The 25,746-nt window shown below is 36.5% G+C and overlaps 1 non-coding gene across 1 annotated transcript; it reads left to right on the plus strand.

Moving 5' to 3' along the window:
• The first annotated feature begins 8,807 nt into the window (after window positions 1-8,807).
• On the plus strand, window positions 8,808-8,914 carry LOC133316386 (small nucleolar RNA R71). Its single transcript, XR_009752201.1, has one exon. It is a non-coding gene; the product is annotated as a small nucleolar RNA R71 (small nucleolar RNA).
• Window positions 8,915-25,746: the final 16,832 nt, after the last annotated feature.

Below are 25,746 nucleotides of genomic sequence, written 5' to 3' on the forward strand. Positions count from 1 at the left end.
TGATAAAATCCAGGATAAAGAATGAAGACAGGTTTGGAGAGATGGAATCCTAGAAAAAGGATCACACCCCAATCCAGGATAAAGACCCAGGATAAAAGTATGGGATAAAAACGGGTTTGGAGAGATGAGATCCTGGAAAAAGGATCACACCCCAATTTGAAATGGCTCATAAGTCAAAACGGCGAAATAAGTCGAAGTCAAAAAATGACACTTTCGCAAGAAGCCGAATCAAATATTATAAAAGCCAAGGTATTGGAAACCTATGTCTAGCAACGTGTAAGAACCTGGATAGAAAATGGGTTAAAAATAAAAAGCACACTGCAGGACTATGGCTTCTAGCTGAGGCATACGAAAACGAAAGGACGCTTCTGAATCCTAAATGTTGTCAAAATAAACAACATGTGTACAAGCTGTGATAAATGAAATCAGGCTTGAAAAATAAGGGGCAGATTGGTACGACCTTGATCAAGTCACCATGACGCCTCAAATTTGAAAACCTAATTAAGAAAATAAGGTTAAAAGCAAAAAGCGAAATCCGCATGAAAGACCTTGGCTAGGTCATTTTGTTCAGTTAATGCTGAAAAGCTAAATCTGAATCAATAAAGCCACAGTGCAAGAAGTTGGGCTCAAAGCGAAAGCCTCGGAAGGAGAAGCCGAGCTCGATGTTGAAAGGAGGCAAACACTGCCTCACCAAAGCACCACCTCAGCCAAAAAAGGTTGAGGGAGAAATACGAAAATAACATATTCAATACTCGGTTCACTAAAGCCGACTGAATGAATGATAGAGATAATAACTGCAATCGCTAACCCAATTAAGTCGGCCAAGGAAAGTTCCAACCCAAAGAAAATTGCTTCAATGAAGATGCCAAGTCAAAGCAAGAATTCGACTGCTAACTTGAAATTCAAATGCAAAGATTACTGCTATTACATGGAAGTATACGACAACTCTTATCCGGGTTATACGAATGATGCTTGGGGGCAACTCACCACTCGCCAGTTGGATCCCAACCACTCAAGCTCATTTGTTACCCAATTATACATGCAGAATATCTTGCTGGGTTCATGCATAACCCATCCACATAATTGACAAAGGAAAATCATTCCCAGTTTCAGAAGAAAGCTACAAGCTCAAGACATGTGCGTATGAATGATGCTTGGGGGAAACTCGCCAGTTGAATCCCAACCACTCAAGCTCATCCCAAACTTGGTATATGAATACGTGAAATATTTTCCATGGTTTATGATCAACCCGCCGAGATAAGGGGCAATGAGGACCCCGATTTAAAAGCATGAGATGTAAGGAACATATATGCAAAAAGTTTACAAAAACTCAAACGCTCTCAGCTCAGCAGAAAACCTGAAGCAAAAGGCAAGACAATTCACCCCGGCAGCCTAGACAACCAAACTATCGGACTGGGGGGCAACTGTTATGGACCTGACAAAGGCCTATATTCTAGAAAGTCTAATAAAGGACAACACAAACAGGAAGATGATCTTCTATTAATGAAGATCCTATCCAGTCAGCTATGCAGCTCACATTCTAGAAGGCCCAAATAGGGCTAACAGCTAAGAGGGAATTAAGAAAATATTTCTTAATTATACTAATCCTACTACGGCAGCAATGGATCAACAATTGGACGCCCAATACTCCTAAGAGGCCCAAAAGTCCACTCCTGCCAGGTAACCCATCTATAAAAAAAGGTTAAACTAATAAGGTACACACACCCTAAACCCTCTATCTTAGCTTGTCACTGTGCACACACCCCACGCCTTGACTATATCGTTTATAATATTGTGCACAGTGAAAAATTCCAATTATTCCAATTTATATTGAAAAATTCCCTATTATTATGGCCCCCTAGAATCAGGTTCCAAATTTCTCGAGCATAAGGGGAGTTCTTGAAGATATAAGTGGAGTTTTCAATAGGGAAAGTACATATAGGGCAGCTCGCATCACTAGACATATGGCGTTTAACTCTCTGGTCGTTGGAGAGAAGATTCCCCCTAATTAGTAGCTAAAGAAAGGTCTTCACTCTAGAGGGGCCTTCCACTTTTTTAGAATCTTAAGACACTGAGGGCTTTGAACATTTGTGAAACCATAGAGATAAATATAAATAGATTTCACTGAGAATTCTCCATTGTTTTAAAGAGACCAAATGGCATGATCATGGCTAACAAAGACTAGGGGGAATAACTCCTGCTATACGGTTGCAGACTGCATTAAGTAAGGATTGATTGAAAAGATTCCATTGCCAACAACCATTCTGAGAAGCAAAGTGGGCATTTTGATTAATAAGGTCTTCTGGGATAGGGCTAGTCACTTGAGGAAAGAGGGGACCATTTCCCTAAAGCCATGGGTCTTTCCATAAATTAGTTGATGCGCCATTTCTTATGTGGATTTTTGATCCACTGATCACCTGAGGCCACACTTTATAGATACCTTTCCAAAGGTTGGACCAATAATTCTTTCTTGAGATAGAGGGAATAATATTATTCCCTACTTTGTATTTGCCTTTGAGAACTTTAACCCAAAGTGCATCCTTCTTCGTTAAGAGATCAAGTTGAAAAAAAGAGATAGTTTTATTGATAAGATTGTGTATTACATCTATATAATTGCTCTCTAATTAAAGAGACTAAATAACCTAATGGGCTAAGCCCAAAGGAGATTCTAGAATGAAAATAAATAAACAAATACTATTATTTACAACACTCCCCCTTAAGCTGAGAAATAGATATTTATCATTCCCAACTTGCTAGTAAGCTCTTGAAACCTTTCTGAGGGAAGTCCCTTTGTCAGAATACAGCTAATTGACGTCCAGAAGGGATGTATGGAGTGGTGATCAACCCGCTATCAAGCTTCTCTTTGATAAAATGGCGGTCGACCTCAATGTGCTTAGTCCGATTATGTTGAACTAGATTATGAGCTATACAAATGGCGGACTTCATAGGTCCAGACTGAAAGATAGAAGGTGATGAATCTATTGAAGAACTTATCCCCCTTGAAGAAGAGGACATGAGAAAAAGGACTCAGATTCATAAAATGTGACATCCATTGAGACAAAGAATTTTCAACTAGCAGAATGATAATACTCTTAGCCTTTCTTATCAGAGGCATAACCAAGAAAGATACATTTGAGGGCCCTAGGATACATTTGACAACACACCCAAATACTCGTGGCTGAAGACTCTGTATAGAGGGAACAGAGGGAAAAAATGAAGTCATTGAGTGAATAAGACTTACATTGTCAAGGACCCGAGAGGGCAAGCTGTTGATTAAGAAAGCTGCAGTAAGAATGGCATCTCCCCAGTAGCATTTGAGTACATGATTCTGAAAAAGTAAAGCACGAGCAACTTCAAGAAGATGACGATTCTTTCTCTCAGCAACTCTATTTTGTTGAGGGGTGTCCACACAAGTAAGTTCATGAATCATGCCCTGATCTTGGATGAATTTGGAAAGATACTGATTGACATATTTGGTACCATTATCAGACCTTAATCTTTTAATTCTTTTTCCAAATTGGGTCTCAATCATTATTAACAATCGAAAGAATAACTGTGGTACCTCAGAATTTTCATGCATTAAATAAACCAAGGTTACACGAGTGCAATCATCAATGAATGAAACAAACCATTTATTACCAGAAGCATGAGGAACTTTAGACGGACCCCAAACATCAGAGTGAACAAGATCAAAAGGCTCAACACTTTTAATGGTACTAGAAGAAAAATAAACACGATGGTGTTTAGCAAACTCACAAACATCACAATGAAAACACTCAATAGACTTAGACAAAAATAATGATGGAAATAAAGACTTAAGCAAACAAAATAGAGGATGCCCCAAGCATTTATGATGGAGCCCAAATCAAAGAGTCGGCAGTAGACTGAGACTGAGTCAACAATGTGTGATCTTTAACATACTTTGCAGAAGATTCTGGTACTAGATAGTACAGTCTACCTTGCTTTTTAGCACCCTTAATCGTCTTCCCCGTGGCGAGATCCTGAAAAATGCAGTGAGTAGGTGTTGGGTCAAAATCTTGTTGGGTGTAAAATATATTATGATGAAGAACGTTCTAGTTCAGTAAGAGAAAACACTTGTGTTTTCTTAATTTCAACCCAAGTGCGCAAGTGCACACATCAAGTAATAAAAGGACTATTAGTGCCCAGATTATCGTTCCCACGAGGATAGAACTCTAATGGATACCTTAAACTATTTTAAAAAGAATGAAAAATGAAAAGAAAAGTTAGTAATTGACTTGTTTGGTTAAACGTCCCCTACTGTCTTGACAATGTTCCACAAGAGCAGTAGGTTCAATCTGGCAGCAAATAGTTCATCGCTTCATTATGTATGATACCCTTCTTGTTGAGAGAAGGAACAACAATATTCATGAGAGGTTTATAGATACAAGATTGAATAAAGAGAAAAAAATACAAATAGTAATAACAGTAATTAAGAGACAACAATGTGGATGGTTTAAAACAGTTTTAACAAAAGGAACAGATCCACTGCTCCATTCTTAAATAACTATTTTCTCTACTCAAGACTTAACACTTTTATTTTTGTTCCAGTCTTTTCACTGCCAACCTCTGATTCCTCAGCTCATGGACTAAATGGCTCACAAGTTTCCATATTCCTATGGCTCCCTTGACTCCAACAGTTACTTAGCACAAGACCTTCAAATGAACGAGGTGGTCCCTTATTCCTAAGGCAACCAGCAGTGTTATTTCCACAACACTGCCTTCCTCCTCTAGTTAAGCTGCCTAAAATTCCTTTCTTATGGAAGTTCCTTTCTCAGTATGTGTTCAATTTCCATTGATACACAATGAATATAACTTACTTAACTAGAGAAATACAAAAGCTCAGTACAAAAGTTTTGAAAATAATTCTTTAAGAACTTTTCAGCTTTTCCGTTTCACAGATAGTTTAGCCCATGGCTACTACTTTAAACATAATTATTCTAAACTGAAATCTCATAGACCCGAGATTCAGTTCAGAGATAACGAGTGAAAAGGAGAGAAATAACACTTGTATATAAATGGAAACAAATTAGGTTACAATAAAATAGAAAGTGGAGAATATGGTTGTTGCTCGTGAGGAGTCTCAAGTAGGTGATACAAAATAGAGAAGAAGTGTTGTCACTTAACTACAACTAAAACTATACAAAAGAAAAACTACAAAATAAACTAAGTGATCTCTTCTTAAGGAATTCGATGACGTTCTTCGTGCTGGGACGTCCTATTTATAGGCAGAAGAGTGAATGGCAAAGTGAGTAATTTCCTTGGAGTTGTTTTCTTGACTGCATGAAAGAGGCGGTGTAAACAATGCTTTGAGGGGCGCAAGCGGCTGGATAGGACAGTTATTATTGAGATTTGTCTTTCCTTCTGATCATCCCCATGCCTTGCTTTCCTCTTAGCCAATAGGTACCGTTTATTCCCTGCTGCGCACGTTTTCTCTTGCTTAATTGCTGCACCGCTTATGCTTTATGGAAATTTCTTTTCAACGTTTCCTGAAAAGTGGTCAGAGAGATTGGCTGAGTGAAGCAGGTGTATTTAATGTTCTCAATCTGTTTCCCTTTTTATATATTTTCCAAAGGATTACGTCACCATCCGTTCCCCACTGTGTTTTTGTCATAAAGATATTAAACATGTGCTTTTAGTGCTAAAGTTGCTTATCAGATGAGGGAACAGATGGTATTTTGCCATCAAAATGGGCTTAGATGGGAATGAATTTTCGTCCCATCAAACACCCAAAAACTAAACTATTGGTTGTCTTTAAACAACTCAGAAATAGTGGCTTAGGCTGCTCAATTTCAAAGAATAGCTCAACTTCATAAACCTGAGCCAGTAAGTAGTCATAATCTTTTCAAAGACTGAACTACTTTCCATAGGTGACAAGTAAAAATAATTTGTTCCAAGGTAAGTGAAGGTTGCTAATCTTCTGTCTCACTATCATTCTGGGCTTGGTGTTTCTCTGTCCATTGTTGGATGTGATTCTTCAAACTTGCTTATTTGCTGCTTTCCTAAGAAGTGCAGGTGTCTTTCATATCAAAGGATCTTTGTGAAAAGGATTGGTGGGGGGTTTTTAGAAATGGATTGGTCACAGGTCTTGGGTCAAGGAACATTTTTCAATTTTTTCTGTTTCGGAGCTGGACTTTTCTGGGTGAGGGAACACCTTGTCTTTGTGTACCTTCTTTTCTTCCTCTGGAGGAATTTTTTTTCCTGGTATCTTCTTCTAAATTCTTTTGAATGGTGGTTTTCTTCTTTGGGGCCTCAGGGCCCTCATCATCATCATCATCATCATCAACAACAACATCACGCCTAAATTCTTCAGGGATTGGCATGTCCATTTCTATATAAGTGCTCCTCAGTCCACTCCAGGTTTTGAAATCGATAACAGACCCCGCCACTCGGTCTTCATCGCTATAAGTCTTTACCCCAGCTCTTAAACAGAGCTTCGTAATTAGGCAGGGAAGGCAGACAGTCGTCTTCCTGATCTTCTTCTTCAGGCTGTCATAGATAAGGGGTACTGCATCAAAAGAAATGTTCCTCATAATGCAGTAGAGTTGCACCTGGAGTGTCCACTTGACAGTGGCATTGTGGGTGGAGGGAGTAAGGTTAGAGTTGGCAAATAAAGCCCTGAATCTGGCTTCGTCTCTCAAGCTTCCCTTGCAGAGGGCTTCTTTAGCATAAACAGGGTTGCCAATGGTGATCAGGTCCTTAACATCCCTTGAGAACTTCGAAACCTCTCTACTCTCTATGTATTCTTGATATGGGTATTTGGAAATGGTGGGGAGATTGCGTACTTCCTTGATGCTGAAGGGGAGAATGATACTTTCTTCCCCCTTATAGTCACCTCATCAGTGGTGTACCCTTCAGGAAACCTTTTCGCATGATACAAGAACTCAGCCACCAAGGCAGTGTTGAGTTCGCATTCATCTGTTGCAAACAAGGTTCACCTGAGTTTGGTTAAAGCCATCTTCACGAATGATGGAAGAGGAGCCTTGTCTTGCAAGAAGATGTTCCTCTATGGGTAGAGAGATACAACTTCTTCAGTGAGTTCTGGCTCATGGCCACGGTCAGCCACAAGGGTGACATTTACTGAAAGTCTAGTCATGGTTATGGAAGAAGAAGAAGTTAGGGCAGAATGCAGGGGAAAGGGTTTAATAAGAGCTAAAGTTTCTAAGTTAGCAGAAGATAGTAAGGCTTTGAAGGAGAAAGAATATGAGTTTAAATAGGCATGCAGAGGAGGGAAAATGAGGAGTTTTTCAGGACATGGAGCTTAAAGACAGGGAGTTAAGGAAGTAGTGGAAGGGGAGCGTTATGGAACGAGCAGTCAAGGTTAGTGGTATTCAACTGCTACTGATGGTGGTAAGGAGGTGGAACGGTTTAGGTTAGAAACGTGGGAGAAAGGGAAATAGGGTAGGGGCAGTTGCATTTATGGCTGAGGAGACAGTTGCTTTTTCAGGGCACATTTTCAAAATCTGCAATGAGTGCAGATTTGATAACGGCTGCTTATATGTAAGTGACTCAGCAGGGACAGGTGTCCTTGTCACTCTTATCTCCTAAGCCAGGGAACGTTCCCTTTGTCTTTTTGCCTATATTTAAATAATAATAATAAACTAACACCCTAATAATAAAAATGCAAATCTATTTAACAGAAGAAACCGAGATATAAATTGCACTATAAAGAAATACTACTTATTTATTAAGATTAATATTTATATATTTATGATTATATATACACACATATATATATATATATATATATATATTAGGAATGTGGGGTTATTGAACCACCCCAAAACTACGTTCCTGGAACGGAACATATTTTACTTATTTGGACTTGGAGTTGAACATCAGACGTTCCCTCCATTTTTGGGAGCTGTGTGGTTAAATTTAACCACCCCAAAACTTTGCTCCTTGTTAGAGGGGAAAGGTATCCACTGAGGTGCCTCCCAGTCAGCGCTTAGTTTAATGTATTTAGCTAGACATGTTACTTACCTCTTAAGTTTCTGGGGAAGATGCTGAGGGAACTTCAGTGTCCCCTGGCAAATTTCCTGGTATCCGAGTGTTGAGGCTGGCAGCTACCTGTCCCAGGTGGGATTCAATATTTCTGACCACAACATCATTCCTGGTGACATATTCTTTGACATAGTTTTCCAAGGTGTTGATGCGTTGGTCATCTCTTTGGAATGGAGCATAATTGGTTCTTCCTTGTAGTTCATATGCTCCATTTCTGTTGCTTTGTTGATATTGCTGCTGTTGATTGTTGTATGGTCTTTGGTTTGTGGGTGGTCTCCATTGAGGATTATGGTTCTGATCTTTCGCTATAGTTCCTCCAAGATTTTGATTATTGTTGCTTCCTGCTTGCTGATTGCCTCTGGATTGGGTGAAGTTTCTGTTCCCAATTTTTTTTTGCATAACACACCAAGGCAGTGGATGAGCAGTCTGCTGAATCATGAAGATCACCACAGGCTGAGCAGGGTTCACTCTCAGTTGCTGTGAGTTGTAAGACTTCCATCCTTGGTTATTCTTGATCAGCTTTTTGATTCTTCACCTCATTCATCAGTGTGTCCAGTTGGGATTCCATGGCAATTTATTTGTCTAATTCTAGCATGCCTGGTTTCCTTACTGGGCTCACCCTGTCTACTGGCCATTGGAGATATCTTTCTACAGTGCCTTCTATGATTTCGTACCTGGATTCAAGAGTTCCTGTAAAGAAATATCCTCTTGCAGCAAAGTCTAAATGTGATTGAGAAGTATGATCAATCCCTTTATAAAAAGACTGTAAAATTCCCCAACTTTTCACCCCATGATTTGGATACTTTCTAATGATGTCCTTATATCTCTCCCATGCTTCATAGATATTTTCTCCATAAAACATTCTAAAATTAGACAGCTCTGCTCTAACATCAGCTTGGCGAGACATAGGGAGAAATCTTTCTATGAACTTATTAGAAAGTTCCTGCTAAGAGTGTATGGAACCAGGGGTGAGAGTTTTCATCCATGTTTTTGCTTTTGAGCCCAAGAAATGAGGAAACAGCCTCATTCTCATACTTTCCTCTGTTACACCCTCAGTTCTAAAATTATCACAGATATCTTGGAAGTTTGTGAGGTGTGTGTAGGGATCTTCTGCAGGGAGTCCATTGAAGACTCATGCTTCCCTGATCATGTGAAACATGATAGGTTTGAGTTCAAAGTTGGGAGCTAATGGGGGAAGGATCACTCCCCTTTCTGGTCTGTTCCTGAAAAGGAGCAGCCAATGCTCTAAAGTTTTGTTTAGGAGGAATTTCATCATTATTGTTGTTATGATTAGCCATATTTTCACAAATATTTTCCCTGAGATCTCTTCTTCTCCTATGTAAAGTGCGTTCTGGTTCAGGGTCAAAGAAGAACTCAGATATTTCAGTGAAGTGGTGAGAATCTGTTTCAGACTCTTCACTCATAAATCATAAAACACAGAGAATATGAACAACAGAATATGTGACCGAATAAAAAAAGAAAAAGAAAACGAAATATATAGAGTATGTACTTAAAACAGTAATAAGGGAAAAATTTAGTGTGTCTATCCTCGGCAACGGCGCCAAAAAATTTATTGGGTCAAAAGCTTGTTGGGTGTAAAATATATTATGATGAAGAACATTCTAGTTCAGTAAGAGAAAATACTTGTGTTCTCTTACTTTCAACCCAAGTGCGCAAGTGCACGCATCAAGTAATAAAGGGACTATTAGTGCCCAGATTATCGTTCCCACGAGGACAGAACTCTAATGGATACCTTAAACTATTTTAAAAAGAATGAAAAATGAAAAGAAAAGTTAGTAATTGAACTGTTTGGTCAAACGTTCCCTACTGTCTTGACAACGTTCCTCAAGAACAGTAGGTTCAATCTGACAGCAAACAGTTCATCGCTTCGTTATGTATGATACCCTTCTTGTTGAGAGAAGGAACAACAATATTCATGAGAGATTTATAGATACAAGATTGAATAAAGAGAAAAAATACAAATAGTAATAACAGAAATTAAGAGACAACAGTGTGGATGGTTTAAAACAGTTTTAACAGAAGGAACGGATCCACTGCTTCATTCTTAAATAGCTATTTTCTCTACTCAAGACTTAACACTTTTATTTTTGTTCCAGTCTCTTCACTGCCAACCTCTGATTCCTCAGCTCATGGACTAAATGGCTCACAAGTTTTCATATTCCTATGCCTCCCTTGACTCCAACAGTTACTTAGCACAGGACCTTCAAATGAACGAGGTGGTCCCTTATTCCTAAGGTAACCAGCATTGTTATTTCCACAACACTGCCTTCCTCTTCTGGTTAACCTGTCTAAAATCCCTTTTTTATGGAAGTTCCTTTTTGAGTATGTGTTCAATTTCCATGATACACAATGAATATAACTTACTTAACCAGAGAAATACAAAAGCTCAGTACAAAAGTTTTGAAAATAATTCTTTAAGAACTTTTCAGCTTTTCCGTTCCACAGATAGTTTAGCCCATGGTTACTACTTTAAACATAATTATTCTAAACTGAAATCCCATAGATCTGAGATTCAGTTCAGAGACAACGAGTGGAAAGGAGAGAAATAACACTTGTATTTAAACGGAAACAAATTAGGTTATAATAAAATAGAAAATGGAGAATATGGTTGTTGCTCGTGAGGAGTCTCAAGTGGGTGATACAAAATAGAGAAGAAGTGTTGTCACTTAACTACAACTAAAACTATACAAAAGAAAAACTATAAAATAAACTAAGTGATCTCTTCTTAAGGAATTCGATGACGTTCTTCGTGCTGGGACGTCCTATTTATAGGCAGAAGAGTGAATGGAAAAGTGAGTAATTCTCGTGGGGTTATTTTCTTGACTGCATGAAAGAGGCGGTGTGAACAGTGCTTTGAGGGACGCAAGTGGCTGGATGAGCCAGTTATTGTTGAGATTTGTCTTTCCTTCTGATCATCCCCATGCCTTGCTTTCCTCTTAGCCAATAGGAACCGTTTATTCCCTGCTGCGCACGTTTCCTCTTGCTTGATTGCTGCACCGCTTATGCTTTATGGAAACTTCTTTTCAACGTTTCCTGAAAAGTGGTCAGAGAGATTGAGTGAGTGAAGCAGGTGTATTTAATGTTCCCAATCCGTTCCCCTTTTTATATATTTTCCAAAGGATTACGTCACCATCTGTTCCCCACTGTGTTTTTGTCATAAAGATATTAAACATGTGCTTTTAGTACTAAAGTTGCTCATAAGATGAGGGAACATATGTTATTTTGCAATCAAAATGGGCTTAGATGGGAACGAATTTTCGTCCATCAGTATGGAAGAAAGTTACAGTGCAATTCAAATCTTTGGTAATTTTATGGATAGTAAGAAGATTAGTGGAGAGTTTGGGAGCATAAAGAATATTTTGGAGATGTAAGGAAGGCTATAAATATATGTTACCAGAACCCGCAACTAATGTTTGTAAGCCATCAACTACAGCTATTGTATGGATGCCAATAGTAGGGTTATAAGAAAGAAAGGAGTCAGCACAACAAGGCATATGATTAGTAGCACCATAATGGATAATCCAAGAATGTTTATAATCAGTACAAGAAGAAAGAAAAGAATGAGTAGTGGAGCTCATACCAGTCATAGCCAATGCACTAGTATTAGATGGCTTACTCAGAGAATCAAGCATAGTACGAATATGCTCCAACTCATCTTGGCGAATAGAAATAAATTCTGAAGATGCACCATTTGAACCCGCCATAATATTGAGGTGAAAATCACTCAAACGTAAATCCAAATGATGTCTAACTAAAGAGAAAACACAGATCTGGGAAGAGGAGACAAAACCAAGCAAGAAAAGTTTTTTTTTAGTGAACAGTACCACATGAACAGTACCAATGAGCAGTGCGCGTGAATAGTACCATGAACAACATTTTTTAAGTTATTCCGGTCATCTGATGAAAAAGAAACCTTCATAGAATGATAGATATGAGAAAACAGAGTGAAACAGGGGTCCTCACGGTCTAAAAGGTCTCAAGAAATTTTTTTTCGACAACGGCTTTGTGGCGGCGAGAGGAAAATAGGGTTTGGTTTTTAAAGGTGGTGATTTGCGGAAGCAGAGTCCTCAGAATGGAGAGCTTCGATACCATGTAAAGTACCAATTTGACCCAAAAGCTTTAGCTGTTAGGTGAGGCTACATTAATGATTTTATATATCTCAACACGCCCCCTCACACGAGAGCCCACTGGGCTTGAAGGGTGGAAAATGCACAGGCCCACCTACCTGTGCGAAGAAAGAAATTTCACTTGAAAGAAAGTAGGGGGTGATGAAGATCGAACCCGGTACACCGCGACTTTGATACCAAGATGAAAAAAGAGATAGTCTTATTGATAAAATTGTGTATTACATCTGTATAATTGCTCTCTATTTAAAGAGACTAAATAACCTAATGGGCTAAGCCCAAAGAAGATTCTAGAATGAAAGTAAATAAACAAATACTATTATTTACAACAGATCATGACCTATCTTCATGGTCATAACTGTCTTTTTGATGAAATTCCAATTGAGTCTATCATAAGCTTTCTAGAGATCAAGTTTCACCACCATCCATCCAAAGTTTTCCTTTTTTTGTCCTTATCGAATGGATCACATCTTGAGTAATGACTATATTGTCAGTGCAACTTCGCCTTGGATTAAGCTACTTTGGTAAGGAGAAACGATTTTCTGCCAATTCTTCCTCAATCTGCCCGTAAGAAACTTGGTAATGGCCTTGTAAGAGACGTTGCAAAGACTAATAGGTCTGAATTCCTTGATGGTTTATGAGTTTTCAGTCTTCGGGATCAAGGAAATCAGAGTTTGATTTATGTCTTTCACCTTGTGAGGAGAGGAAAATATGTCAAGGATTAGTTTGCATAAGGAGTCATATATGATGTGCCATTGGGATTGGTAAAAAGTAGCATGAAGACCATCTGGTCCTAGGGCCTTTAGTTTGCCCATACTGAAGATCGCATCTTTGATCTCAATAACAGAAAGAGAGGCTCTTAGTCTATTCAGGTCTTGAGGCTCAAAGTTGGGGAAAGCACTTGAAATTGGAAAAAAAAATCTATAGCATCGTTAGCAGAATAAATATTTTCGAAAAAAGATATGGTGTGATCAGTGATCTCCTTTTCTTCCTTAAGCCAAATGCCCATGTCATTCTTGAGTGTGGTAATACGGTTACGCCTTCTCCCGGATATGGTGACTGAGTGGAAAAACTTTGAGTTTTTATACCTATAGTTGAACCAGTTGCACCTCTTTGATACCATGTTAGCTCTTCTTGGATAAGAATTGTCTCAAGCTCCTTCCAAAGCCTACGTTGGAGAGCAATAAGGTCTTTATCTTCTTGTTTACTCAGCACATTATCGATGCCACAAAGACTAGCATGGACACAATTTTTTTTCTCTGCTGAGCTTTGAAGGATAATTCATGCCAAAAGGAAGCTTCATTTTCGAAGATATATCTAGCAGTAATCCAGTTCACCTCTTGAGACCAACACCTAGCAACCAGATCACCAAAATCTTCTGCAGTCAGCCACGCAACAAGAAATCTAAAGGGCTTAAGACCATTTAGTTCCTCTCTTCGTCTTTCTTTAAGAATAAGGGTGGGTCTATGGTCAGAGTTATAAAATAGGAGGTGGACTAGGCTTCAATCAGGCCAACATATATTCCACGAATCAGAAGAGACAACTATATCTAGTCTTTCATGTAAAATCCATTTTCCACAAGTGAAGTTAGGGCCTTTATAACCAATATCTGTGAGATTACAATTCTGTAAGCATTGTTGGAACTCAAAGGAACTATTCCAACAGAAAAATCCACCCTTTTTTTTGTTTGGGCAAAGAAGGACATTAAAATCCCGTAGCACAATACACGATTCGTTACAAACAACAAGGTTTTCCAGTTCTAGCCAAAGTTCTCGATGGTCACTCCTCCTAAGGGTACCATAAACGAAAGTTACTAGGTCCACTTTGTTCGAATCATAGTAGGAGACTCTAGTGTGGATCAGTTGATGGCGGGGTTTGTCAATTTGGACACTAACTGCAACATCATCCCACAATAACCAAATGTCCACAAATAGCCGAATAAGATTTTGACAAAAGGAGTTGTTGAATCCTATTTTCTTTACTTTATTTGAAGCAGCTAACCCACTGCCTTTGATTTCCAAAAGAGCCAACATTTTAATATTAAATTTAAATTTTAGATCTCTACTTAGGGCCATAAACCCCTTCTTACCAACCCCCTTACAATTCCAGGCACATAAATTCATAATAAAACTTGATAGAAGAGAGTAAGAGTGGAACCCAATGATCCAAATCAAGAAAAATGTGCTCTGACTCCACCGATGGCAGAGAACATATGGTCAAAGGCATGTTGTTCTTGTTAGTTACACATAATATATCATGTTCATAATTCATAAAATAAGAACATGATAAAGGATCTTGAGAATACATGATTTTCACATACACATAAGAGATAAAAACATACTTGGTCTCGATGATGAGGCGTTAACAACAGTCATCTTGTCAGAAATTGTATTGGGGTAGTTTCTCTCTCTAAGCCTTCTTTACTTTGATATGTATTCTGATGGAGAGAATGACATTAGGGTTGAAGGGGAGAAAGGACCATCCCTAATATATATATTTCATAAATTATAATCTGGTAAGTCCATCATATACCAAATCAATGATATGATTGAGATTAAATGTATCAGTAATTAATTGGGCCATATAATGTTTAATGGGTAATATCAAGAATCTTAATGTTATATTATAATAAAATCCTTTAATATTATAATTGATTCTTAATATTTTTAACATTCTCCCACTTGGCCCGATTAATCTTAATATACATGCATCTCTAATGTTAGTCATCGTAAAAGATAAATTGTCAAGTGTGAGTTATGGCGGTAGTGCGCTATTAATTTAGTACATTCCCTTCCATATACTACAACACCAACAATCCATCATATAAAATTCATAATATAGGAAACATAATGGTTCATATAATGTCTTACAAAGACTTCCTTCTCAAAATTCATAATGTGTATACAACCATAAAATAACAAGGAAACATAATGTATGTCAGAAACACATAGGTGAGCTCAGAGTGTCACACATCAATAATCTTTAATACAACCAAGGCCCATACTTTCAACATGTTCTTTAAATAGCTTTGGGTGTAACCCTTTCGTCAAAGGGTCTTCCATCATGTGTTCAGTTCTCATGTGCATAATCGACACTCTCTGTTTCTGAACCTCCTCTTCAATGGAAAAATACTTTTAACTCTATTTTTTTTGCACCTTTAGAGTATCTCTCGTTCTTAGAGAAGAATACTGCTGCAGAATTATCACAATAAATTTTCTGCGGCCTGCTAATGGTGTCGACAACCGCAAGTCCTGAAATAAAGTTCCGCAGCCATAATGTATGAGTTGGGGCTTCAAAACATGCCACAAATTCTGCCTCCATAGTGGATGAAGCAAGATAGTTTGTTTTTCACTTTTTCATGATATGGCTTCTTGAGCAAACATAAACAAGTAGCCAAAGGTTGACTTTCTACTATCAAGACATCCACCAAAATCTGAATCAGTATATCCAGTTACTTCTAATTCATTGGATCTTTTATACATGAGCATGTTATCCTTCGTGCCTTGAAGGTATCTTAAAACTTTCTTTGCAACTTTCCAATGTTCTATTCCTGGATTACTTTGATATCTGCCCAACATCTCAACTGCAAAACTGATATCCGGCCAAGTACAAGTTTGAGCATACATTAAGCTGCCCACAACAGAGGCATATAGAATTGATTCTATATCTTTTCATTCAACATCATTCTTTGGACATTGCATGAGACTAAATTTATCACCTTTCTGTACAGGAACAACCCTAGGTGAGCATATACTCATATTAAATCTCTCTAGAATTTTCTCAATATATCCTTTCTGAGATAGTCCCAACAATCCTTGTGATCGATCACGGAATATTTCTATTCCAATCACATAGGACGCATTTCCCATATATTTCATTTCAAAATTCTTTGAGAGAAAATCTTTAGTCTCACGCAATATGCTCAAATCATTTGCAGCAAGTAAGATGTCGTCAACATAAAGAACTAAGAAAACAAACTTACTCTCACTGATCTTCTGGTAAATACACCGATCAATATTTTCCTCAAATCCAAAAGATGTAATAATGGTATTGAACTTAATATACCATTGTCGGGATGCTTGCTTAAGTCCATATATTGACCTCTTGAGTTTACACACTAATTTTCTTTCATTTTTCATGGAAAACCCTTCAGGTTGATCCATATAAACTTCCTCCTCTAGGTCACCATTAATAAAGGCTATTTTCACATCCATTTGATGCAGCTCTAAATCATAATGAGCCACCAATGCCACAATTATCCTTAATGTATCTTTTTTCGAGACAGGTGAAAATGTCTCTTTATAATCAATGCCATCTTTCTGAGTATAACCCTTGGCAAAAACTCTAGCTTTATATCGTTCGATATTACCATTAGAGTCACATTTCGTCTTAAACACCCACTTACAACCGACTCTTTTGGAACCTTCAGGTAATTCGACGAGATCCCAGACATCATTCTGATCCATGGATTTTAGCTCTTCTTTCATAGCTTCAATCCATTTATCGGATTCTTTACATTCTATGGCTTGTGAAAACGAAACTGGATCTTTATTGATTCGAATGTCATAATCTAACTCCTGCAGGTAAACCACATAATCATTCAAAATAGCTGGCATACGTTCCCTTTGGGATCTTCTTAATTCTATTTCATGTGGTTCTTGTGCATTAGGATTCTGCAAGTTAGCATCTGCTGGGAGTACTTCTTCATTCAAATGTTGTGCAGTGTTGTTATCTTGTTCTACAACAACTGGAACAACATTAGGGAATTTGGTAGATGGAGTAACAATTATAGGCAATGAGACATTTACACCAGTCTCCTTTATTTCCACAATTTCCCTTTTAGAACTCCCATTAACTTCGCCATTCTCAATGAATCTTGCATTACCAGTTTCCATAATTCTCGGACTATGGTTCGACTATAAAATACATACCCTTTGGACTTCTCAAGATAACCAATAAAGTATCCACTAATCATTCGAGAGTCTGACTTTCGTTCATGTGGATTATAAATCCTTGCTTCAGTTGGGAAACCCCAAACACACAGGTGCTTTAAGCTAGGTTTCCTTCCTGTCCACAATTCAAAGGAGTCTTTTGAACTGCCTTACTAGGAATCCTATTCAGCAAGCAGGTCGCACTTTTAAGCTCATAAGTCCACAAATTTTTGGGTAATGAGGATTTACTCATTATACTCCTGACCATATCCATTAATGTCCGTTTACGCCTTTTTGCCACACCATTTTGTTGTGGTGTTCCTGGCATAGTATACTGTGCACATATTCCATGCTCTTCGAGGAATTTTGCAAATAGACATAGACATTGTCCTGACTCATTATATTTACCATAATATTCACTGCCTCTATCTTACGATTTTCACCTTTTTATCTAACTGCCTCTCAACCTACTTAATGAATATCTCTATGACATTTACAGTTTGAGATTTTTCATGAAGCAAATAGATGTAACCATAACGTGAAAAAACATCAATAAAGGTAATGAAATATTTTTCTTCATTAAAAGCTGGAGTGTCCATAGGTCCGCAAATATCAGTGTGTATAATCTCTAGAAGCTGGGTGCTTCTTGTGGCATCTTTCTTATTATGTTTGGTTTGCTTTCCCTTAATGCAATCCACACATAATTCAAGATCAGTAAAATCTAAATTTGGCAAAATATCATTCTTCACCAATCTTATTATTCTTTCTTTGGATGCATGACCCAATCTTCTATGCCACAAGAAAGCAGAATTCTCATTCCCTATGTTACGCTTAAATCCAACATTATAAACAACATTAAGCAGTGATTCAACATAAGACTTATTCAATTTAAATCTATATAAACCATCAATCAGAATACCAAAATTAACAACATTAGTATTCTTATCTAAATTGAAATAACCAGATCCAAACATAAGTTTATAACCATTAACATCCAACATAGAAACTGAAATAAGGTTCCTAGACTATGAAGGTACATAAAGGATGCGTAATAGGTCTAAATGATAGCCACTATCTAAGACCAGAAGATAAGTCCCTATGTCTTCAATCGAAGATTTCTTTCTGTTTCCTATAAAGAGAAAACAATCATCATTTGGATTTATAATTCGGATCATAACGAATCCCTGCAAGTTGTTGGAAACATTCATCTTAATGAGCATAAAGCTCATCCTGTTACTTCAATTCCATGTCTTATGGTGAGATTTCTCTTCCTCATTATTGGTTTCAGTAATAGCAGAGTCAAGATCCATAACACTTAAATAAAAATTGACTTGTTCACGCCATTCTCAGAAATTCTCACCAGCAAACATAGTAACAGATGAAGCTTGTGAATTCATGGAAAAAGCTGCAATTTAAATAACATACACAAAGACTCATGGATAATCATAAATGTGATTCAGATTAAATCATATAAGCACAAAGTAGCACTCCTTTGGGTAGATACTACAATATACTCATCATAAGCAAATACCAAAATATTAATAGACAAAAAATATTTTTTAATTAAATATATCCATTATCTTTGGATAATCAAAATATATTTAATCACAATACTAATTTGTCATATAATGTCACTAATTATAGAATATGATTCACCTTTGGGTGAATCCCTCATTTCTAATAATCAGCAACGTCAATTTATCCAATTTATTTCAGTAATTGGTATTTCATAAGTACATGAATTAATGACAATTTTATGCATGCGATAACATTCTAGTTTGGCCACTTTGGTGACTAACAAACTATAACCATAATGCACACAAATAAATAACTTTTACGTTATCTACACACTATTAGTTTGGCCACTTTGGTGACTAACAAACTATAACATAATGTGTGAAAATAACTAACAGATCAATTTCATATCATAATAACAATATATTGCATCAATAAAAATTAAAAATGAGTATATATAAGACAACACAATCCATACTTCAGATATACATATTGTAATTTTCATAAACACGAACAATGCAAATCTTCATACTAATGCCTATATAAAAATTCATTCAGCAGCAGCAGAAAATCATGCCATTATACATACCGCATTATTCATAACATAAACTGCATTTTTATTTATTTATTTATTTATTTTATAAACACAAATGATGCAAATCTTCATACTAATAAATAAATAAATAAAATCATTCAGCATCAGCGGAAATCATGCCCATTATACATACCGCATTATTCATAACATAAACTGCATTTTTTTTTATAAACATAAATAATGCAAATCTTCATGCTAATAAATAAATAAATAAAATCATTCAGCAGCAAAGGAAATCATGCCCATAAATACATACCGCATTATTCATAACATAAACAATTGCATATTTTTTTCATAAACTTATCAACGTACTCACATACGCAATCATAATCTATTATGAAATTAATATCCCATCATATATAATTATAAATTTAGACAGTATTTTAAATCCATGAAACCATGACCCAAAAACGATAAGTTGATTCTTTAATCAATTTAAATATCAAATCAATTTGAAATATATATTAAATAAATATATCAAATCAAAATCTTACCTATTCGACCAATTTATATATATCTATATATGTATACAAACCACCGTACGTAACAACAAAAGCAAAACAAATGGATACATATATAAATAAATAATTCAGATATGCGAAACAAATGGAAACGATGTGTTTACGGAAATTTATATATACTGATTCAAATATGCTTTACGGAAACAAATGAAAAGATGTGCTTATTAGTGGATACATAATTCATCGTCAAACCGAACGAATAATAATATAATAATTCAATCGTCAGAATACAGTCCATCAATAATATAATAATTCAATTTGATATACATTTGTCAAACTGAACGAATTGAAAAGCTAAATGGATGGTTTCGACATATTTAAAAAATATCAAAATCGCAGCAACACAATGTTTGCAGGAATCTTCATCGAACATAATTTTTCGAAATAACTTTAATTGAAATCAAATTGAAAACTTTTAATCGCATATTCTCAATTTAAAATTTTAGAAATCCTGATTTTCCAAGAATCAAGAATTAATTTATAACCATACATGGAAAAACATGAATTCTCAAACACAGCTCTGATACCACATGTTTTTTTTTTTTAATGTAAATACCACATGTTAGTTGCACATAATATATCATGTTCATAATTCATAAAATAAGAACATGATAAAGAATCTTGGAAATACATGATTTTCACATACAGATAAGAGATAAAGACATACCTGATCTCGATGATGAGGCGTTAACAGCAGTCATCTTGTCAGAAATTATATTGGGGTAGTAACAGAAGTCATCTTGTCAGAAATTATATTGAGGTAGTTTCTCTCTCTAAGCTTTCTTTACTTTGATATGTATTCTGATGGAGAGAATGACATTAGGGTCGAAGGGGAGAGAGGACCGTCCCTAATATATATATTCCATAACTTATAATCTAGTAAGTCCATCATATACCAAATCAATGATATGATTGAGATTAAATGTATCAGTAATTAACTGGGTCATACAATGTTTAATAGGTAATACGAAGAATCTTAATATTAAAATTATAATAAAATCCTTTTAATATTATAATTAATTCTTAATATTTCTAACTGTTCTGTGGAGAGAGAATTCAAAAGAAAAAGAAACTTCTTTGTCTATCCTCACCTGTTGTAGGTGTAGCCATATGTGGCTTTTTTGCAATTCTCTCAGCAATGTTTTCACGTAAGGGGGTAGTTTCCATATTGGTCTCTTCATGGTTAAGGTTAGCAACATGCGCTGATTGGACATTTTAGCAAGAGTCCCATTACGAGGAGCACTTTTGCAGGGGGGGCGGGTTTCTTGATGTCACTTCGTGAGAGATAGTCTCAGGAATCGATCTTAACTTCCTACCCTTTGATTTCCTTTTCACAAGCAATCGATTGCCAAATGCTTCTGCCTTTTCATTTACATCACAGTTCTTTTGGGTGGACAACTCTGCTTGGGGGCTTCTCCGAACCTTGCATCCTTTTTCTTCATTGCCGTGAGGAGTCACATAGTTAGCTATAGCATTACACGATTCTTTTCGATGGGCCAAATTTACCACACGAGAAGCAAATCAAATGCAAAGCTTCATAGCCAACCTGGAGGACTTTAGGACTTATCTTGAACTTTGAGAGCAAACTCTTTCTTAAACCAACTTCACGCAAATTCTGGCATAGTGGGCTTTGTCCACTTTCAAGGTTCGTCTGAATATGTTTCCTATTCTTCAGAGATGCCTAGTGGTGTAGAATTCAAGCGGTAGGCCAAGGATTCTTAGCCAAACTGCCATTTTCTTGATATTGTCTTCGTAGGGATCGAAGAGGGGTCTCCAACGTTGGACTGTGAGATAGTGCTCAACAACTATCCACACCCCTTCATGTAGAACGTTAGTGTAATCTTTCTCCTCCTTGAATCTTAGTAGGATTAGGATATACCCATTGTCCAAATGTATGAGTTCATAAGAGCCTATGAGACCCCACATTTTCTAAAGCCTACTCATTAGAAAATTCGTATTCATTTTCTTCCCTAGTAGCTTTATAACGAGGGAATTTCTCCATTGCTGGAAATCCTCTTTGAGTTGTTTTTTTGGAAAAGAAATAAGGAGGACAAAGAGGGTCTTACTCCTTAGAAGGGTCATCTCTTATTTCATCATCGAAATCATCTTCCTCTTCTCTTCTTTGCTTACATATCCAGTCCTCCTCTTCACTGTCCTCTCCATCTCTATAGCCATTGAGACATAATGCCTTATTTTTGTAAGATATTGTTCTTGAGCCTATAGTGCTAAGATTCTTCTTTTCTGCAACCGGAGCCATCTCTTTATCCAGCTCCTTATGAGAAGCTTCCTTTTCCGTTCTCGTTTTCCCTTCTTTCTCCAGCATTTCCTTATCCATGGTAGTATATTCATTTTATCCCCTTTCGGTTTCTTGACATTACGAGCCAAAAGGTCATGTTCATCCGTTGCTAGTTATCTCATTTCTTTTTCTTTTTCCACCTCCATTAATGATTATAACATACTAAAATGTTTACACTTCTAAATTAATTATTGTTAGAATATCAAATTGGAGATATATGCATTGCTTTAGTAATTTTGACTTGATGTGGTTAAAGTCAAAGCTATTCTTAAGAATACTTATCCAATGACTAAACTTTCAACTTTAAAAATCATTATAATCACTTTAACCACGGCCACCAACACTGTTGCAACTCGGCAAGTGCACCAGTCGTTAAGTAATAAAGTGTACCAGAGTAAGAGATCGTTCCCACGAGGATTGCCTTCAAGCACTAGTTCACTAATTGCAGTTTAGTTGGACAAAAAAGATTGAGATGACGAGAATTGAAATTTAAAAAATTAAATAACATGTAAATTTAGAATTAGAAATAATTAAAAAGACGAGTTGTTTAATTATCAAGAACGAGCGTAGTTAGGATTTCAAATATAGAATAGTCAAGAATCTGCTCTTAATATAATGCCAATCAATTCTTTCTAAGTTAATTAAGGCTCAATTCCTTGTTACCCTAATTCTATGTAATCTTGAAAGAATCCTAGTTCTCCGGTTGTTCATCAAGAAAACATGCATTAAAATCAAGAATTTAAAGATTGCACAATTGACCTATGTCTATCCCTATATCACAAGGATTATGATGAACTTATCAAATCAGGGTTCATGCACCAACATCCCTATTGTCATACAATTCCCCTAAATTAATCTATAAGAAGCAAACTCATAGAAAGCATTAAAAACAGATAAATTCATTCAAATATAGAAAGAGAAGAATTCAGAGATAACTTAATTCATAACAGAGAGATTCAATTGGGTTTCATCTTCCCCTAACTACATAAAAACTTAGCCTAACATATTGAAATAAAAAACAATTGGAACGAAAATAAATCCACAAGACTTCATTGATGTGATGTTGTCTTGAATCTTCACTGCTCCAATGCTCCACAATAGGATTCCTCCTCTTGACTTTTCAAAACGCCCTCCTTTGATTCTGAATGAACCCTTTATTTATAGTGAAGAAACCATATCTTTTAATTTCCCATAGGATCTTACGGAATCATCACTGAAATCTCAAATGATACTTTCAATTGGAAGATTTTATAATTTGAATCTGAATAGCATCGCAACAGGACATTCAAATATTGATAAGCGCGTTCAAAAATTGATCAGCGCGTTCAAATGTTGATCAACGCATTCCCCCTGTTAGATGACATTTTAATGTTGGAATTAACATTTAAACACGCTCCTTGGCTATGGTTTCTTTCTTGCTAGCGCGTTCAAATGTTGACTAGAGCGTTTAAATGCTGGATGGCGTTTAAGTGTTGTCTAGAGCATTTGAATGTTCTCAGCGTGGGGAAAATTGCTAGTGATAGCGCATTTGAATGTTGAAAGTGACATTAAAATGCGCTCCAACAGAGGTTTTTCTTCACGTTTGAGCATTTGAATGTTGATCAATGACATTTGAATGTTCTCTTCCATAAACTTCTTCTTAGATGAACATTGATCTTCCAATTCCAACTTCAATCTTTAAATCCATTCTTGCTCAAATTTGTATTAATTTGCCTTCAAAACCAATAAGAACAAGATATGTTAGCTGGAAATCTAATTTTCATGATTTTTAATATAAAACCTAAGTATTCAAGTTCTTGACTATATAATTCATGCAATATTGGCCCTATAAACATGATGAATGTAACAACACATTATGTACCGGTATTGTTAACATTGATTATGATATTAAGCGCAGTTACAATCACAACAGTTCATTTATAAAAATACGAGTAAACATTTTTCTTTTCATTACGGAAGCATTTAAAATAATAATAAAACGTAATGAATAAAAGTTGTGATCATAACTGAAAAATTAAACGCGGAATAATTATAAATACTGCCTAAATATCATATAAAGCTCCTCTCAAGTCACTAAAGGGTTCCCATAAACCCACTTAGCATAATTCTCACTTTTACAGTTTTTACAAAACTGAACATGGCTCAGTAATCTGAATATTACGAGAGAACCGCATGGCGCGAACCTACCATATTTTAGTGTATTATTATAGACTTAATTATCTTTCCAACAGGCTATCACACACTCCATAAAGTTCTCGTTTGCTCCGGTTATCACCGTTTGAAGTTGGACAAGCAAAACTGCCAGCCATCTCAAACTGAGCTCCAAACAACCTTTACTCTTTCCACGATTTTGGATAAACTACTCCACCAATTGCTCTTAAATTTTTATACAGTAAATTAGATACCTTAATATTGAATTTGACATATAATGGGCCTAATTTTATCAAGAATTGAGGTAGGAATAAATTCCCCAACTCAGTAACCTGACAGCCCCATGTGCAGGGCAATTCTGGGCAGTCCCTATTCAAACGCCTCTACAGGTCTTCGTACAACTACAATGACTACCAAATTTTTACACAACATAGTTGACATCTCAATCTTCAAAATGGTTTATGGCACGTCCCTATAGGACTTCTTTGGAGGGAGATATGCTCTCCCAAAGTTCACCCAAAATCTGCCATTTTCTAGAAAATTCGACGGTATCTCCTTTGTTTATTCAACCTATCCCCACTTTATCAAAAGTGTATTAACTATCATCAATGGTACCTAATATAGAAGGGTGGAACTCAAGGACCAGCAATGCCTTGGTGCTCTTACAACCCACAACAATTTATATCAATTTACTCAATTTACATCTCATTGCTTATATTTTCAAAACTTAATATATTTCAATCACCTTAATCCATTTTGCATGCATTCTTTCTACATACACATAATCATTAACTAAAATAGGCCTATTTCTCTTTCATCGTACATCATCCTTCAATAATACACAAGGTCCAATATTACAATTACAATTCTCCAATGTAAATCATAATACAATAAATTCTCCAAATACAACATAATGAATTAAATCTCAAAGTAAAGCATAACAAATGTACAACTAGACTTAGGCATAAAGATGGTATGAACAAATATGACAATATGCATAAACCTAAATCCATGTACAATGTTCATGCCCTAAGTCTAGCCTAGGCCAAGTGGCCTCAAAATGCAAAACAAGCTCTATGTCCATATGCTCATCCTACGGCCTCTTGCCCACAACATCTGCTCCACTGCTACTACCTGAAATAAAGTCCCTAAAACGGGGTGAGATATACGAATATATCTCAGTAACCCATAGGTTCTGGAGATTACTCCTCCCAATGACTCACTCAGATGTAAATCAATAACATATTACAACAACCAAAGGGGGATAAGGCAAGGGATTTAGTGAAGTAGGGATGTGTAGGGAGTAAAAATACGATGAAGTTGAAATGATCAATGTCAAAGCCACGCAACAACTGGCCTATTGGCCTCGGCATATAGTCTACGGGTTCTCATCCAAGAAAGTGTTCCCAGAACATCAACCAAGGCACCCTCCATCCATATACACCCGAGAAATTCCTAGAGTGCTCCTCAACGAATGACACCCCATGACCCCAGGTCAATTGGAACTCCCTCGTAGAGACCTATCCAGTGAAAGTCTGTAACGCCCGAAGACAACAGTTTACTGGCCAGA

The sequence above is a fragment of the Gastrolobium bilobum genome, unplaced genomic scaffold (assembly GCF_033153095.1).
Source record: "Gastrolobium bilobum isolate Gb01-03AN ecotype WA unplaced genomic scaffold, APGP_CSIRO_Gbil_v1 utg682, whole genome shotgun sequence".
Classification (NCBI taxonomy): domain Eukaryota; kingdom Viridiplantae; phylum Streptophyta; class Magnoliopsida; order Fabales; family Fabaceae; genus Gastrolobium; species Gastrolobium bilobum.